This window comes from Miniopterus natalensis, chromosome 11, assembly GCF_054644295.1.
Source record: "Miniopterus natalensis isolate mMinNat1 chromosome 11, mMinNat1.hap1, whole genome shotgun sequence".
NCBI classification, from domain to species: domain Eukaryota; kingdom Metazoa; phylum Chordata; class Mammalia; order Chiroptera; family Miniopteridae; genus Miniopterus; species Miniopterus natalensis.
Genome location: NC_142091.1, coordinates 58,722,599 through 58,728,915, shown reverse-complemented (window position 1 = coordinate 58,728,915; position 6,317 = coordinate 58,722,599).

Sequence of the window (6,317 nt, the reverse complement as noted above, 5' to 3'; positions counted from 1 at the left end):
GTACCTCATGTAGAACAGTAGCATTGATAAGAGATAAAATTTGGTGTAGATATTTACAGAAATAATTTGTCTTCCTCTTTTAAATTGTTTGAAGTAATATTATGAAACATTTTAATGTTGGTTAATACCTGCGAAAATTTCAAAATAGTTAATGTTATTATGCAGAGTTGAATGTTATGCTCAATTTCAGTAGTTGAATGTAATATTTGTATAGTGATAGCATTATTTAAGATGAATGAAGCATTGCAACTTCAACAGTTCAAAAGCACAGAGATATGAGGGTAAATTTAAAAACATATTCTTCATTTAGCATCAGTGTTACTATAGCACTATTTTTTATTACTTGAGTCAGTTTACTGGTAATAAACACATTTAGCATTTCAGCTTCTCCTTGCAACCTTTCGATTTAATTATTTAGAGACTGATGAAAAACAAGTCTTATATGCTAAAGGGATTTTTGCAATGATGGATTAGATGCCAAAATAATGAGAACACACAGCTTAAAAAATATACTGAGGAATAGATCTTCTCTGATGAATTTCCACAAAAATATTATTTTAAAAATATTTTAAGCAATTCATAGTATTACTTTTTAATCTACTCTAGAAGCACCATGAGTATAGTCTTTCATAGCTCATTAGCAATTTCTTTAATGAGTTTTTTGTGTGTGATAGATAGTTAAAGTAACAGACAAATGACAGATTGTTTGCCTTTAATGATTTCCCTGTTTCAAGCCCATTACAAAGCAATTAGAAATCTGACAGCATTTTCACTCTGCATTACTGATCATCTAAAGTGATGAGGAATGAGAGGTGATGAATATTAATTGTATATTTTCATATGATTATCATAAATTATTACCTTGTCTGATGTGCTGCAGGTGAAGCAGGAGCATTAGAGAAAGACAGTAAGATATATTAATTTGAAAGACTACATGATTTTTTATTTTTGTAGTATAAATCCTATTCTGCAATGCTAGTCTCTATGAATATTAAATTAATGTTATTTAGTTCCTACCTTTGTCTGAGGTAACTTTAATACATTTTCTTATTTCAGTACAAGAAAATGACAAATTATTCCATAGTACAATGTAAATATATGTATTTAAGTTCAGAATTTTAAAAATTATTTAGAAAATGAGATGGTGAATTTATTTATATATATGTATATTACTCAGATATATGAATATAGAGAAAGATATAAATAGATCTCACATCTTAGGTTAAAGTAAGGTAATCCTGCAAAAGAAGTAAGACAAGAAAGTTTAACCAGATGTAAAAGGAGATCTTTCTGGGTCCTTTGTAACAGTTCTTTTGGTCTTAGTCCACAGTATACCTGTTTCCCAGTTTCTTTCTTTAGGTAGATGAGGCTAAGCCTGTTGTCATCAGGGCTCAAGTTCTATTCTTACTTGGTTCCTAGCCTTGGAATTAGAGCGAACGTTGGTCCAGAAACTTGGCAATAGTTTTCAGTACAGGGAGAATTGGCAAACTTAAAGAATTTGAAAAGATTGGAAACATAGTTGGTAAATTAACTTATATTTTGATATTTCTCAGTTATAGGTGTTAGTTAGAGATCAATACATAATGAATTGAATTGAATTTCATTGCACTAATGAGACTGTGTCTTGCTTCAGGCCCGTCTATTGGACCTTTTTGCTATGGTTTGCTCTGTGGTACACCCTCTCCTACAGAGGCATGCCATCCTGCATCCAACTATATTTTTGAAGGTCATAATCTATATGATAGTTTGGTTATAAATCAATAAAAATGGATTGTTTGCATGCATCTTAGAATAATTTTCCTTATTTTATATTCAGCTATATACAGGGTGTCCCCCCAAAATGTATACACACTTTAACAGCTGATAGCTCAAATTTGAAAATGAAATGTATTTTAATAAACACTGCATTTATAATTATTCAAAGTGTCTGCGTACATTTTTTTGGGACATCCTATATATTAAAAGTAAAATTGGCAGGTCTTCAAGACAAGTGACCTTTTTGTGTTCTGGAAAGCCGAGGAGAGCCATCTAAAATTCTTCACATACTTAGGGCAAACTCAGATATCATAATGATAAAAGCAAATTATCAGTAAAAAGGGTCAAGACCCTAGCAATTAGTAGTCCAATTTAATTATATTTTAACGGCTAAGCTTTCTGAATATATTATTATTCTTTATGTCTCATGACTAACTAAGATTTTGTTTCACAGGGACTTCATCTATAGAACAGTTTCAACTCACACGCCTTACAGAACCAGAATGGTGAGTCCCCATGCTCTCAACTCCTTTCCTGCCCTTTCTCCTTCTTTTTCCACTTTTAACATACCACCAACTAACATAGCTACTTGACTTTTGGACAAAGTCCCCACTTGTTCCTTGAGAGAGATTGATTTAAAAATCTTACATATTTTTCCTATGTCTGAGAATTGCTACCCATTCCTGAGTTCATGGGAACCTGGGCTGTCTGACCATAGCAGTGTTAAAAAGCAGTCCTTGTTTCTCTCTCAAAATTTCTACCTAAAATGGGTTTACATCTTGTCCCAGCATAGCACCACTTAATTGAAGCAGCAAGTCCTTTAAGATCCCTAGGGGAAAGAAAGGTCAACAAGTTGGACAGAAAACTAAGGAAATAGTTTTTTTTAATTTCAGAGATCTCAGGGATATGATGTGATGGAGCTAAAATATAAAGGAGGCCAAGTTTCCCGACTAGTTATCAGTAAAGATATTGACTCAGTTCTGAAACAGGTCCTCAAGAGAGAGATGTGTCAACAAACATTGGTTAGCGTTGTAAAGCCAATTTCTAAATACTTTTCTTCCCAAACCATTTTTTTTTTTTTTTTTCTATCCTGGATTGGGGAATAGAATAAAAATGTTAACAACACTGAAATAGTTTATATTGTTCACTTTTTACTTGATAATGTAACCTGTCATTCTATCAGAAAAAGATACTCAATTCACCTGACATATTTGGCTTTTCAAATACTATGTTGGTTGTTTTCCAGTATTTTGTGAGCTTCTCGGTGTTACTAATTGATTGTTTAATTTGTTATTGTATGTTCCCAGGTTAAACTAAGCTGTCTAATTACCAAAATCATTCCCCCCTTGTTTTAAAGATGGGTATGTTTTTTCCCTTTTGCAGTCTTTAGGGACATTGTTCCATTACTTTAAGGTGGTGAAAGCAGAAGGAAATAGTTCAAAGGTTTGGGAGGGACCAGGAATAAAGATACTTTTTTTCTTTTGTAGTAGTCACATCATTCATGTGACTTATTCTGTTCTATTTTGATGCTCATTAATATTTGACTAATACTTTAGTTCATTTTTTGGAGTTCTTATGATTTAAATTTACTATCTCCCCCAGGGGGGAAAAATCACCTGATTTCTCTTCAGTGAAAGCATAGGATCGTGCACATGCTTGATGAGGCCGTTCCCACTGCAGGCTAGTTCAGTCAGTCATTAGCCATTACAGTGCATGGTTTCTTAATCAAGGTGTGAACCCAAGGTGAGCTCTAGAGCACAGTTTTGTCACCTCATATTTGGCACCCTGCCTAGATGGTGATTTTTTAATTTTTTTAAATTTTTTTATTGATTTGAGAGAGAGAAACATCCATATGCTATTCCATTTATTCATGCATTCATTGGTTGATTCTTGTATGTGCCCTGACCGGGGATAGAACCCGCAACCTTGGTGTATTGGCATGATGCTCCAGCCAGCTGAGCTACCCAGCCAGGGCTAGATGGTGGTCTTTTTAAAGTTTTAAACTCTCATTCCAGGAGAACAGTACCAAATTGTTGTTACTGAAACAAATTGGAAGTCCGAATTTATCTAATCAGATTGGAAGGTTTTGTTTCCCAGTAATAGTTGAGCCACTTTCCTGTTTTGGTTGGGTTATCAATACCTTTCAGTAGATTTCAAACTTCACACCATGGCTTATAGCACTGCCTCCCTCTCCAGCCGCATAAAATATGTGCTAAGCCCTCCTAAACTGTACGGATGGAATTCAGATCGCTTGGTCAGTGTACATCCCGTGCCTTCTAGGGTACCTGGGAACAGGGAGGTTGTGTTTTAATGAAGGGAGGGGAGAAAGGAAAGAGCTCTCGGCGCTCCACATTTAGCACGTTGGTATAATGACTTTTTGAATCATTTATTCAAGTAGTAGCTCATGGGTAGCATTAAATTTCTTAGGCTTCTTTGTGATCAAAAGGGCTTTCAGCTTTCCAAGGCCAAGCGCTGCATTCAATGCATGTGAAGAATAAACTTATGCAAAATAAAAGGGAAGTTAGTGCTTGGAGGTGGGGGGAGTTTATGCATTTTTACCCTTACTAAAGAACTTACCAGTAAAGTAATATAGAATGAAAGCTTTCTTTTTTTCCTGTCTTCATTTTGGAAAATTGACGTAAAAATCTTAAGAGCTTTCATAGAGCATTTGAAAACTCTTTTGAGCCGGCTCCATTTCTATGTGATAATTGTTTCCTTTTTCCTAATCCTCACCTGAAGATATGTTTTTATTGTTTTTAGAGAGAGGGGAAGGGAGAAGGAGAGTGAAAGAGAAACATCTATCAGTTGCCTCCCGAACATGCCCTGACTGGAATCGAACCCACAACCTGGGTATGTGCCCTGACTGGGAATCAAACCCGTCACTCTTGCATGGGATGACACTCCAGCCAGCACTGGCCAGGTGATAATATTTAATTTCTAAAGAATTAGGTGTTTTTCTCCCTCTAAAAGGGGAGCTAAAGCAAGGCTTGCTATATTTTACCTATAAAATATGCATATTTATGAAGAAAATGTATACACTTGAAAAATTACATGTATTTTTATGCTATTTACCTGTTTCTATGGCAACCACCACACTGCCTAGTATTTATGTTGTCTAAGATTCAGAACACCTTTTCAAAAAAATAAATATACCAGAACTATGTATTACATATACTTTGGTGTTTAGAAAAATATTTATTCTAATGCATATTTTTGAAGAAAAATAGCAATAAATAATGTAAACTTCAGCTTGGCTTAAATGGTATCTTTTCCTGTAGTATGTTTTTAAAATCAAAATAATTACATAATTACATTTTTTCTTTGTTTTAAAAATCAGAATAAAGCCTAGAAATAATGAATTTTTAAAACATGAGTCAGTCTTGAGAGGTATCTCTTGATTTTTCTTATTTTAATGACAATATTTTGATTCTTAACAAATTTCTGAAAATATAAAACAAACTTAGGCAAAATACTTAGTGCTAGCTACGTAAATCAGAAAAATGTAAATAGTTTGCATTTGTTTACAGATGATTCTTTAATGTCTATGAACAAAAGACTTATATTCACATTTAAAATGAAAGGCATGGTCACTATTATTTTTCTTACTTTAATTATTTAAATTGTTTTCTGACGTGTGATACATAAATATAATTTCTTAATGTTAAACATTAGAATGGAGATCATGAAGCATAAAATCAGACATGTTTCATGTCACGTATTACCTGTTAAGAGAAACTGCAATGCAACATTTAAATACAGCAGAATAGTGAGCATATTGTCTCTGATACTTGTAAACAAGATAGATCTACAGTTTCACAGTTTATGTTGACAGTATCTTTGTGGGAAATGTAATTATCAAATAAATTATAACATGTCCTAGTATTAAGATTATTAATAGTAATTTTAATTGCCTTTTTCAAGATAATTGGATATCTTTTCATAAGTATATGGGAAAGGTGGCATTGGGCTAATTAGATATTTTGAACTCGATTATGTTTAAAATCTCTAGAAGTTCAACATATGTATTCTATATTGTAGGAATTTCTTTTTTTGATTAAATGATTTTATGTTAAATTAAAATAACTTATAGTCCATAAAAATCTCACCAATTATCCCTTGATATTTCTCCTTGAGTACTGATATGATGAAAAAGTTAAATAATGGTAATTTGAAAAATTAAATTTTTACTACCAGTTAGAAAATTATTCTAAAATTAGTAAGGTTAAGAATAATATTTTATTTTAGTAATGGGTACTGTTAGATGAGATTTCATATACTGTTTCTGGTAGTTTTAGAAATAAGTACATTTCTAAAAACTATTTAATTTTGGAATACACATCAGCCTTAAAATCAAAGTATTCATATACTTTGATCTAAGAATTGAACTCCTACAACTTTTTTAAGAGCTATTCAATGGTTTGTCAAAGTTGTGTACAAGAACTGCTACTGGTGGAATTATAGCCCTTTCACGGAGTCGCAAAAAAGCATTGTGGAGACTCATGCATGGGAGGGTGAGTGTCTTAGTAAGATTTAATGGAGCTGGAGCAAACACAGTGGACTGT